A 12,992-nucleotide genomic window follows, 5' to 3' on the forward strand; every position below is an offset into this window, starting at 1 on the left:
ACAGTTTGCAAAATTGCAACTCAGATGAACAACACTGCTTGACATATTGCACCATACCATTTTTACTTAAGTATAAAGCCAAAATGAAAAAGTCTTGGGTGACAAACTTAGGACACCCTTACTGTTACCATAGGGATTAAGAGGTTAAGTACACTTCAAAAAATGTCTTGGAACTCTGCCATGCATGCTATTTTTGCTCAGTCTCTTTCTTATGGTGGAGTCATGAACACTCGCCTTAACTGAGGCAAGTGAGGCCTGCAGTTCTTTGGATGTTGCTGTGGCTCTTTTGTAATCTCTTGATTGAGTTGTCACAGCAATTTGGTGCATAATTGACCCAATGTTGGGTTACAACAGCCCAGCATTTTTTAGATTGTAGGCATAACAGTTTGCAAAATTGCAACTCAGATGAACAACACTGCTTGACATATTGCACCATACCATTTTTACTTAACAAGTATAAAGCCAAGATGAAAAAGTCTTGGGTGACAAACTTAGGACACCCTTACTGTTACCATAAGGATTAAGAGGTTAAGTACACTCTAAAATATGTCTTGGAACTGTGCCATGCATGCCAATTTTGCCAAGTTTTTTTCGTATGGTGGAGATATGAACACTCGCCTTAACTTAGGCAAGTGAGGCCAGTCCTTTGGATGTTGTCATTGCTCTTTTGAGATCTTTTGGTTGAGTTGTTGCTGCAATTTGGTCCATATTTAACCCAATGCTGGATTACGACAACCCAGCAATTTTTTTTTAGAGTGTAACAGTTTGCAAAATTATAGCTCAGATGAACACCGCTTGCCATATTGCACCATACCATTTGTTACTTAACACGTTTGAAGCCAAAATGGAAAAGTCTTGGGTGACAAATTTAGGATACTCTTAATGTTAACATATGGAATTAAGAGGTTAAGTACACTCAAAAATAATGTCTTGGAACTATTTTGCACAGTCTCTTTCTTATGGTGGAGTCATGAACACTCAACTGAGGCAAGTAAGGCCTGCAGTTCTTTGGATGTTGTTTTGCATCCTATGTGACCTCTTAGTTGAGTTATCGCTGTGCTTCTGGAGTAATTTTAGTCGTCTGGCCACTCCTGGGAAGGTTCTCTACTGTTCCAGGCTTTTGCCATTTGGAAATAATGGCTCTGGCAGTGGTTCTCTGCAATTCCAAAGCTTTATAAATGACTTTAAATTACCTTTTCCAGACTGGTAGATCTCAATTATTTTCTTTCTCTTGTTTTTGAATGAGATCTAGCTTTTGAGGATCTTTTGGTCTACTTCACTTTGTCAGGCAGGTCCTATTTAAGTGATTTCTTTATGCGAGCTGGTGTGGCAGTAATCGGGTTTTCTGTAATCAGCTATTTTTGAAAAAACAACACAAAAGAAAGCTTAGATACAATTAAAATATAAAAATACTGGAAAAGTAGTGAAATAAGTATGAAATAAATTCAATGTTTAAACATTTTCTATATATAAAGCATAAAATTCTTTTAAAATGAAGTAGTCATAACTTCTGTAATGCTTAATATTAATATAAAAATTAAATAATAAATAATATATTGAGCAAATTCATCATTCCAAAAATCAAAGTGTTGCCATACCCAAGCCACAAGCTTGTTCAACCAGTATGATTAATGGCCAATATGGATCTGTATGTATTTTTATTTTTCATCTAGCAGTGAGCTCCACCCATGCTTGCGTGAGAGAGCAGTCTGATTTGATTGACAGCTGTAAGATGAGGCGACTGAGTCATTATCAACAGCTATATTCCTTCTCTGTCAAACCTGGGGGCCACAAGATCCTCCCATTCCCACCTCCACCTGTAGAGACGGAGAGAAAAAGCAACAGCAGCAGCATTACTAGTAAAACTAATTCCTTTTTTCTGATTCACGTAACCAAGCTATTTCCTCAGTAATCTAGTAATGCAGGTCGATTGCATGCAGAAGCTGAAGGGTAATAAATTATGTACTGCGCACAAGTGCTTTGGTAATTAATGGGCATGAACATTTCGTATAATGTATTTTGACAAGGAGACAAAAGAAATAATTGAGGTGCGGCTCGAGAGCAGGTTCATCAGAGAAAAACAGCTATCTTTGACATGAGTGACAGGCCTGTACAGGCAACATGGTCTTTATTAAGAGGCAATCTACAAATAAATTGTGATGTTTTTAATATCATCGACCATTTCTGTCGCGCTCCAAAAAGTGTAAACAACACCATAAACAACACCCACACCTAAATTGTGTCGAAAATAAATCTAAAATATATTATAACGTGATATAAAATCCTAAATATTTCCCAGTGATGGGTTGCAGCAGGAACGGCATCCGCTAAATATAACATATTCTGGATAGGTTGGTGGTTCATGCCACTGTGCTGACCCCAGATTAATAAAGGGACTAAGCTAAAAAAAAAAAAGAATGAATGAATGAATAAAATCCTAATTTTATAAATAATACAATATAATAAAATAATACTAATATAACTATATATATTCTGTCATATAATTTTTAATGAGTGATTTCACTGTTCACTATTATATTTCCGTGTTTCAGCATTCAAACCTCTCTTCATTCCTCTTTAAACATATACACATCAGCTGTCAGTTCAGAAGGAATCAATGCTGAAAAACCGGTGTGCCATATTCAAATTCAAACATTAATGGCATTCTGAAGAGGAAGATTATAATAATGAGTTCATCTGAAAATCTTTGAACTATAGCTATCGTGTGACACTTTGCCAAATAAGTGATTTCTTATTATACTCTTAAATTATTAACTCGTGACTTTTAAAGCCACTCTAACAATGTTGGGTTGTTTTTACACTCGAATTTGGTAAAATATTGAGAAATCCAAACACTGGATTGATTGTTTACTTTACATTTGACTTATATTTGTCCATATTTTATCCAAATGCTGACCACTTTTAGAGTTTGTTAAATAGTTTTTATATGTATTGCTTATTTTTCTTTGTAGACTGTCATAAGTCATTATTGAAATGTCCTTATAAGGAAACAACAGGAAGACTCTTTTGAAACTTTCATTTTGTCTTCAACAGAAAATGAAAATCAAGGTTTGGAATGATGTGAAGTGGGGCGACATGGGGGCTCAGTGGTTAGCACTGTTGCCTCAAAGCAAGAAAGTAGCTGGTTTGAGTCCCGCCTGGGCCATTTGGCATTTCTCTATGGAGTTTGCATTTGGGTTAATTTTAACAAAGTGAAGTTAATATTAACAAAGTGACAAAGTGAAGTTGGGTTTCCTCCGAATGCTCCGGTTTCCTCCACAGTTCAAAGACATGCGGTACAGGTGAATTGGGTAGGCTAAATTGTCAGTAGTGTATTTGTGTAAGTGAGTGTGTATGGATGTTTCCCAGTGATGGGTTGCGGCTGGAAGTACATTCGCTGTGTAAAACATATGCTGGATAAGTTGGCGGTTCATTTCGCTGTGGCGACCCCAGATTTATAAAGGGACTAAGCTGAGAAGAAATTGAATGAATGATGCCAGGTGAGAAAATAATGTCAGAAATATAATTTCTGAGGGAACTTTTTCTTGCCATTTTCCATATGTAATTTTATTACAGATTTTGTACTCTGTACTTTTTTACTTTAAAAAAAGTACAAAATTACATCACTTGGATGAAAGTTTGCATTTTATTTGACATATTTTTGTCTATATTTTATCCAATTCTTGGCTGAATCAACCCAACATTTTTGTGTATTATATTATTATTATATAATAGTATATCAAGTATATTTTTATCATACATTTTTAAAATATATTTTAGTATTTTTTTGTATATTTGTGCTTATATATATATATATATATATATATATATATATATATATATATATATATATATATATATATATATATATATATATATAGATAGATAGATATACACACACACACACACACACACACACACACACACACACACACACACACACACACACACAAATATACTAAAATATATTTAAAAATGTGTGTATATATATGTATATATGTATATATATATATATATATATATATATATATATATATATATATATATATATATATATATATATATATATGTTTGATTTATTGAGTGATTAATTTTCTTGTAGGGAAAACAACATGAAGACTTTTCAGAAACTTTTATTTTGTATTAAACAGATAAAAGAAATTCGGTAATGGTGTTAGGTGGGTAAATAATTACAGAACTGGGATTTTTGATGCAACTTTAACTTTAAGCAAAGATATTTATGAATAATGAGTACAAATATATGAGTAAACTTATAGGGAAATTATTTTATTTTATATTTAGATCTAAATATATATTTGAGGGAAATTGAGTTTAAATATGCCATCATGGTAAAAATATGTTTTATATAATATAAAAATAATTATAAAATAACCTTAAACTACAACCCAGGCTCACTCTGATAACGCACCTCTATATAAATTTCTAGAGAGCACCAAATACGTGCCAGGAGGTACATGTATTGCATTGTTGTTTGTGCAAATCCACCAGAGGCCGCTGTGTACGCTTTTTGAGATCTTAAATTTCTATCACGAGTGCCATTAGAGCCTGCTGTTCTTGCGTAAATCCACCTGAGGTCGCTGTCGACTGACTGACTGACTGACTGACCAACTGACTCACCCTCCTCCTTCCCTAAACTTAACTGACAGTGTTTTCAAAACCAATCCAGAAAATGAAAAGCCCTCGCGGCAGCCTGATTTTTACCACATTTTCAGATTTTACCACATTCTCACCCTGTTATTTACTTGTTTATTTTATGTTTTGGCTTCTGTTTTTATCTTACCTGTTTTCTGTTTTTCACCAGACTTGAACCCCGTCACCATGGTCAACTATGCTCTGAGTCTCAAATTCTCCGACATAGGCAATGAGCCACTGGACAGACTGGAAAAAGTGGGAAATCCGGCCATATGGAGGTAAGCGGTCTGTTGGTAAGCATGAAACGGCATCATACCGCCACGTGGCGTTAGTTATAAAGACAAAATGCAGCCATACATACTTCTGGCTCCATAATTCACAATCTCCAGAAATGTATATAGGGCTACGTTTTCAGAATGAGCCTATTTTGATAAAACATGCAATATTTTCTCTAAAAATGTCTAAAATTTTATAAAAAAAATAAAACTTTTTTTCAATACTAAAGTTCCTAGAGCTAAAAAAAAACAGTGTGTTTTATACTCTTTTTAGATGTATTTATATAGAGCTGAAACCTTCAGTGATTTCAACTTGCATGTGTGTTTAGCAAATATTCGTCTACTTGCCTTACCGCATAACTTTCCACTGATGTTACAGCAAGAATGTTTCTATGGGGCAACGGTTTATTCCCACTTGAGCTCTTATTGTAAGTGAATTCAGTATTTCAAACATCAGTCAGATTCTCCACTTCCCATATGATTCAAACCAGTTTCAGCTATTATCTGAAACCCAAACCTGTCTGGTGAAGTCTGACTTTGACATCAAACTTGTTCCAGATCTGGCCCCTTTTCTTTCTTTTCAGTTGAAGCTCGCAGATCCACCCAGCCAGAGCACATCCACCCGCATATTTCTATCTGCTCAACAATGTCATGCCACTTAATAATAGTAATCTGTGCGGTGACATTGTTTTGGTTTGAGAGATAAGAGCGGCCCGTGATACAGGGGTTTGCATGGCCTCCTGCCACCCACTTGGACTGGCTCCAGAAAAACTGTGGAATTTTTTTTAGCCTATTCGTTTCTGTCCATTCATATCGATATCATCTCTTTGAGGTAATATGTTCCACGCTACACCCTAAATTGCCTATCAAAGTGTACTTCTCATATTGCACATGCACGTAAACACTAGGGAATTCATTGCGGTTTGATATGAAAACAAATGCGTGGGATTGGCTTCGGTAGCATTGTCTTAAATATGTTAAATATGTTCAGTCAATTGGCTGGCAGAATGAAATGTACGCCATTGTAAATATTGTCAACAGGGACACAGGCAAGCCTATTAAAGTTGAATATAAAAGTAAAGTAAAGGTGTACTTTTTCAAGTTAGAAAAAATGTACAGGGTAAAATGTGTGAGGATGAACACTTCTGACTGAGAGTTAAAGGGATATTTTCCTCAAAAATTACAATTTCTTTATTATTTATTCAGCTTTTTCAACCTGAATTACTTTGTGTCTTCTGTGAAAGACAAAATGCAAATTTTTCTGAATGTTATTTATATCGTTTTGCTTACAAGGACCTTTCAATTATGTATGATAATAACAAGTCATGTCTTTTCCTGTGAATTACATTTCTAAAAGAGCCATGATGTGGCATTAAAGCAGATTTTGGTAAAAACCCAAACAATACCAACATAAAAAATAAAACAAAACCAAAAAATCTGATAAAATAGTTATGTAATCACAGTGGACTGACAGAAGAAACTACTGAAATCCTGAAACATATTTAATACTTTATATAAAAGTTTTTTTTGGTGATGGCAGCTTAAAGACGTCTCTCATATGGAGAATGAAGTCACGTGTATTGCTCAGACTTCAACAGAGTGTCAAAATCTTGATGCTTCTGTGGGTCTTGTCTATAAATTCTGAGCTTTATTTTGTATTTTTAATTGCATTCAAGTCAGGTGATTGACCGGGCCATTCTACAGCTTGATTTTCTTTCTCTGAAAGCATTTGAGAGTTTCCGTGGCTGTGTTTCGGATCATTGTCTTGCTGAAATGTCCACCCTGGTGTCATCCTCATTATCTTGCTAATGTAGATGTTGGACTGAAGCTGATATGCATTTACACTGAGGAAGGGCAGAGAGTTACTAAAGAACTACTGAGAGATTTCACCTGCCGTCTGGGATTTCACTGCCTTTCTACTTCTTCCTTTCTTCATGTGTTCAATACTTTTTCACTGCATCATTTCACTTTACTACTCATAACGTCATTTGTAAACTAATTAGTTTTGTTTTCTTTGCATATATGGATTTCTTTGGTTGTTACCAACATCTATTGAAAATTTCAAGTCAACAGCACCTTTAGAAATAGGTTTTCTGACAGAAATGGAGATGTGTTCAATACTTATTACCCAATACTTATTAAGTCAGAATTATTAGCCCACTGAAATATTAGCCTTCCTGTTTAGGTTTTTTCCCCCAATTTCTGTTTAACGGAGAGATTTTTTTTCAACACATTTCTAAAAATTTTTTCCCAGTGTATATAAAATCACGTGTCAGTTTAATGTGTGTGCTATAGGATTAAATTTAGATGACATATAGCTATAGTGTTTTTGATGTTTAGTAGAACAAACATTCATACCACACTTTAGCAAACACTTATATTCAAGCTGTATTTTCCCTAAGCCCTTTCTTTTCAGAAATAGCTAAAGACGTCTGGTTACGGCTGAAAGCTCTTTAAAGACAGCTGATTAATGACCTACATGGCAGGTACTTCCTAAAGAAAAGTATTGCATTCTCTACATAAAAAAAAAAAAAGTTATGTCAACAAAAAGCAAATAAAATAAAAAAAAAATTTAAAAAAAATACAATAAATAAATTGAACATAAAATAAAAAAAAAATAAAAATGTAATGTCAACAAAAAGCATAACAAGTAAAAAATAAAATAAAAAAATTATAAAAAAGTAGTCCGCATAAAAAGTAAAAGAAAATTAATGAAAATAAAATAAATCTAAATAAAATAATATAAAATAAATCAAAATAAAAAAATCTTAAAACTAAAATAAAATATTATAAAATAAATAAAAATGAAATAAATAAAAATAAAAATTATATAAAAAATAAAAATAAAATTAATACAAATGTAATGTCAATGAAAAGCATAAAAATAAAAAAAAAATACAATACATAAAAACAAAATTAATAAAAATAAAATAAAATAATAAAATGTATTGTCAACAAAAAGCTTAAAAAGTAAAAAAATAAAGAAAAATAAAGAAAAAATTTAATAAATTAAATAAAAATAAAATAATATAAAATAAATAAAAATAAAGTAATTTTAAAAATAAAAATAATAAGTAATGTCAACAAAAAGCATATTAAGGAGATTTTAATGTAGCCATTTTTTTTTTTACCATTGAAATTACTATCTTTTTTAAGGGCTTGAGAATTTTGTGTGTAAACCATGTTCATTTGTTATTTATATCACCTTTATCAGTTTAGCGTTCAGATTAGGAGATCCTGCTGCTTTCAAAACTCTTCTCATGACTTACTGATTAGGGTTAAATCATGTCATCTTTCCCGGAGAAGTCTGCCTGTATGCCTCAGACAACAGACCACCGCCGGTTCTGGCGGTTTCAGCTATTGCACTGCTCAAGTCAACTTAAGTTGAACTGGACAGAGATAGGGGCGCTGGTGAGATCGCTATCTCCTGTAGCAATGTTAAACGTGTGTTGAGCAGGCCCGCATGCTTTACTAAAGAATCCTTCTCTTGATTTATCAGCCGCTATGGCTTGTGAACGTGGCAAGTGTTCAGGCTGAAGAATAATTGAAGTCCTTGTTTGACAATGAAGAACTTCTAGGAATTAGCTTATGGTTGTGATTTTGAGATTTGAAAGGAATATAATGAGGGTTTTCACTTAAAGGGATAGTTCTCGCAAAATTTAAAATTACCTCATCATTTATTATCCCTCATGTGGTTTTAAAACTTTACAAGTGAACACTTGTTTTTTCATTCATTTATTTTCCCTCGGATAAGTCCCTTATTTATCAGGGGTCACCACAGCGGAATGAACCACTAACTATTTCGGCATATGTTTTACACAGCGAATGCCCTTCCAGATGCAACCCAGTCCTAGGAAACACTCACACACCCTCACATGCACTTGTACATTCATTAATTTTCCTTTGACTTAATCCCTTTATTCTTCAGGGGTCGCCACAGTGGAATGAACCGCCAACTATTTCAGCATATATTTTAAGCAGCGGGTGCTCTTCCAACCACAACCCAATACTGGGAAACACCCATACACTCATTCAAACACATGCACTGGGGACAATTTAGTTTATTCACCTATAGCGCATATGGGGGAAACCGGAGCTCCTGGAGGAAACCCACACCAACACAGGGAGAACATGCAAACTCCACACAGAAACGCCTTCTTGCTGTTAGACGACAGTGCCACCCCCACTTGTTCAAAACCTATTTGAGTTTCTTCTGTTGAACACAAAGGATGATAGTAGGAATAAAAAGGAAAGTAGGAAAGAAATAACTATGAAAGTCAATGGTCAACAACCAACATTCTTCAAAATATCTTCTTTCATGTTCAACAGAAGAAATAAACTCAAATAGGATTTGAACAACAACAACAACAACAACAAAAAAATGCTGTGGTCCACACAAATTCTTTGTTGTCTCAACACAAATCCATTAAGTTGACTTAATTATTTTTACTAATGTAAATAGGCTGAACTAAAAACAATCAATTTGTCTGGAAAAATATGCAAGCATTGTGTCCTTTTAGCTCTTTTTAAATAAGTAGTTTAGTGAGAGGGACTAAATAGAGAATTTACTTTTATTGGGCGAAATATTGCTTTAAAAGACTAATGAAAGACAAAGTTAGAGCCTCAATAATATATACTGATTCATAAATGTTCAGGTAAGCTATTCAAAAATGTGTTTAATTTGCAATTCACCGTCTTTTAATATACCACGAACTAGATGCCAATGATTGACCAAACCATTTTACTTGAACAGAACTTTTCTCTCAACTTTTATCTCAATTTTGCTTAAGCACCAGTCTATTGAAAGTAAAATTAATCTAGCCTACTGTTCTATAGCTCTGTTTAGCTGCAATAAAATATACTGCAATATACTGAAACATTAACGATAAACTAAACTAGTTGATAAATGTCATAAAAAGACATTTTATTTGACCTTTTTTGTCGGCAAACGAATAATAGATACTAGAAAATACTAATCTGCGCTAATTTAATTGAACAAAACTTTTTACTCAACTTTTATATGTTTTATTTAAGCTCACGGTCTTTTGAAAGTAAAAATAATCAAGTGTAGTGTGCTATAGCTCTGTTTATCCACAATAAAATATACTGAAACATTAACTTTAAACTAAACAAGCTGATCATTGTCATAAAAAGCCATTTTATTTGATACTTTTTTGGGTAGCAAACAAATAATAGTACCAGAAACTACATTGCAATCTCATGGCAATTCATAACTTTTTGATTTAGTGGCTAATTCGTATGAATTCCTACGATCTAATTTGTACAATTTAGTACGGTTTGCTCATCACCCAATGACGGTTGGGTTTAGGGGCGGAGTTAGGTGCCACGGCTCCTTTTTGAAATAACATTCAAATAAACATTTTTGTACGAATTCGTACCACTAAACTGACAAAACGTAAAATACTTTCCTCGTAAGATCAGGCTGCAAACTTTTCACTCAATATTTTACTCAACTTTCTTCAGGCTCCACAGTCTTTTGAAAGTAAAACAAATCTAGTACAGTGTGCTGTTTAGCTGCTATAAACTGAAACGTAACTGAAACAACTTTTCACTCAACTTTTATTTCCTTTAAATTCCTTAGTCTCATCATGAAAGTAAAAACAAAACTGAAAAATCCAGTAAAGTGTGCTTTAGGTGTTTAGCAAGATAAGAGAAATATGCAGTTACGCATAGGCTGCTTTAGTGAAATACAACGCTTGTTAGAAATCCAAACTCAGTACTCTGAAAATAAAAAAACGTTTTGGTGTGGTCAAATCTAATAAATGTACTCTCGTAATTTTTAATATCAAATTTCAAAAATAACAAGAATTTTTTAAGTAAAATTGTAATATTTACACATTTACATCATGTTATAAACAGCCTGATCTCACGAGGAAACGTGAGTATTTTACGTTTTGTTAGTTTAGTGGCTAATTCAAACTAATTTGTCAGAGTTGAGTACGATTTTGAAAAGGAGCCGTGGCACCCAACCCTGCCCCTAAACCCAACCGTCATTGCGTGATGGGCAAATCGAACTAAATTGTATGAATTAGATCGTACGAATTAGCCACTAAATCAAAAAGTTACGCATTGCCGTGCGTTGTAATAAATGAAATGAGTGGAAAGAGTTCACTATTAAGATTCATTTACTTGTAATATTTAAGTATCTTCTAATCATTGCAAACCTAATATTAAATTAATTTTAATAATGGATATGTCGCAGTGCGCAGTGGCTCAGTGGTTAGCACTGTCGTCTCACAGCAAGAAGGTCGCTGGTTTTAGTCCCAGCTGGGTCAATTGGCATTTCTGTGTGGAGTTTGCATGTTCTCCCAGTGTTCGCATGGGTTTCCGAGTGCTCCGGTTTCCCCCAGTCTAAAGACATGCAGTATAGGTGAATTGGATGAACTAAAATTGTACGTGGTGTATGTATGTGAACAAGAGTGTATGGGTGTTGCCCAGCACTTGGTTGCAGCTGGAAGGGCATCCACTGCGTAAAACATATGCTGAAATAGTTGATGGTTCATTCTGGTTCATAAATATAGGGACTAAGCCGAAAAGAAAATGAAGGAATGAAGGAATGTTGCTATGGATGTGTGGTTCATGCAAAGGAACTGAATTAAGATGAAACTATTTTGAAAATAAAAGCAATCTTAGGTGTTTAAAATTGAGAGAAAGACTTAAGAGTTTAATCTTCATTAGCTTGAAGATAATTGGCTCGATTCAACTAAGTGGTACAGTACGGTACAGGTCACCTTTATCAGGCTTGCGTTTCCACTGCTAAAAGGGTACCAATGGTGTGTTTGTTCATTTTTCATTGTTTACTTTTTATTTTATTTTTTTATTTTGAGGTTACTACCTTCCAGATGAGTAGCACTCATGTTTAGGGTCTTTTTTATTATTAGCATTAATGTTTAAGGCACGCCGGGGCACCACTACCTCTCAGATCAGTACACATTTTTAAAGTAAATTTGCTCTTGCGTTCAATTTACTTCTAATAAAGTGAAATAAGTGAAAATATCAAGTGGAAATGTGTATTTTAATTAAATCAATTTACACCAAATGTACTAATCTTTAATGTGTAAGATTTATTTAAATAGATAAAAGCAATGTTCCTTCTGCTAAAACAAGAACTTGACACTTGGTTCATTAAAATAAATATAGACTCAAAACTGAATATATGAGCAGTAATTCATTCAGTTTCCTGCGGCTTAGTCCCTTTACTCATCAGGGGTCGCAGAATGAACCACCAACCTATCCAGCATGCGTTTTACACAGCGGATGCCCTTCCAGCTGCAACCCAGTTCTGCACCTTCTGAGAAACACCCATACACTATGACCAATTTAGGTTATTCAATTCACCCATAGCGCATGTCTTTGGGTTGTGGGGAAACCGGAGCACCTGGAGAAAACCAACACCGTGAGAACAAGCAAACTCCACACAGAAATGCCAACCCAGCCAGAACTCAGCAACCTTCTTGCTGTGAGGCACAAGTATTAAACACTGAGCCACCATGTGACTTAATTAATTTAGGAGTATTAGGTTAAACATTAAGGAAGTTTTACATGATGTTGACAAGTTAATTGTACCTGATATACAGGGGCGAATTTAGTAATTTGGGGGCACTAAGCAATTCCAGCCAATCTTTTTTCTATGTTTTATCTTCATGCAATACTTACATTTTAAATGATTTGTTTTCTTAAAATGAATTCACAACTAAAAGCAATTAATAAATAATAATAAATGTTTTTCAAAACTAAATCTTTACTTGATTTGACTGCTGGACTGCACCATGACTGAGAGTGTAAGACAAATTTGCACAGTTGTAATAATTATATTAAATTGTATTTGTTATTTGTTAGAGGCTCACCCTACAAAAATATGATAGGAAATGGTAGGAAAAAAACTTTGTCTTAGGCATAATTTATATTTTTAGGTGTTTATTGGGGGCCCTAAGTGGCTGCTTACTTCGCTTATTGGTTAAATCCGCCCCTGCTGATAAAAGATAGTAAAATTAACTTAAAATTTGTCTGTGCAAATTGTTACAAGGACTTTTTAAAAGTAAA

At 33.8% G+C, this 12,992-nt stretch overlaps 1 protein-coding gene and 1 long non-coding RNA gene across 2 annotated transcripts in view; one reads left to right on the forward strand and one right to left on the reverse strand.

Annotated features, from left to right (window-relative positions):
- The window catches only part of LOC147842882 (uncharacterized), a 797,275-nt gene that overhangs the window by 651,764 nt on the left and 132,519 nt on the right, over positions 1–12,992 (reverse strand). The gene's annotated exons all lie outside the window — the stretch shown is intronic.
- The window catches only part of rhobtb2a (Rho related BTB domain containing 2a), a 294,371-nt gene that overhangs the window by 16,687 nt on the left and 264,692 nt on the right, over positions 1–12,992 (forward strand). Inside the window, exon 2 of the mRNA XM_087265430.1 lies at positions 4,823–4,931. The gene's annotated coding sequence lies outside the window, so the exon portion shown is untranslated. The remainder of the gene's footprint in view (positions 1–4,822; positions 4,932–12,992) is intronic.

Source organism: Danio rerio, chromosome 8, assembly GCF_052040795.2.
Source record: "Danio rerio strain M-AB ecotype USA chromosome 8, GRCz13ab, whole genome shotgun sequence".
Lineage (NCBI taxonomy): Eukaryota > Metazoa > Chordata > Actinopteri > Cypriniformes > Danionidae > Danio > Danio rerio.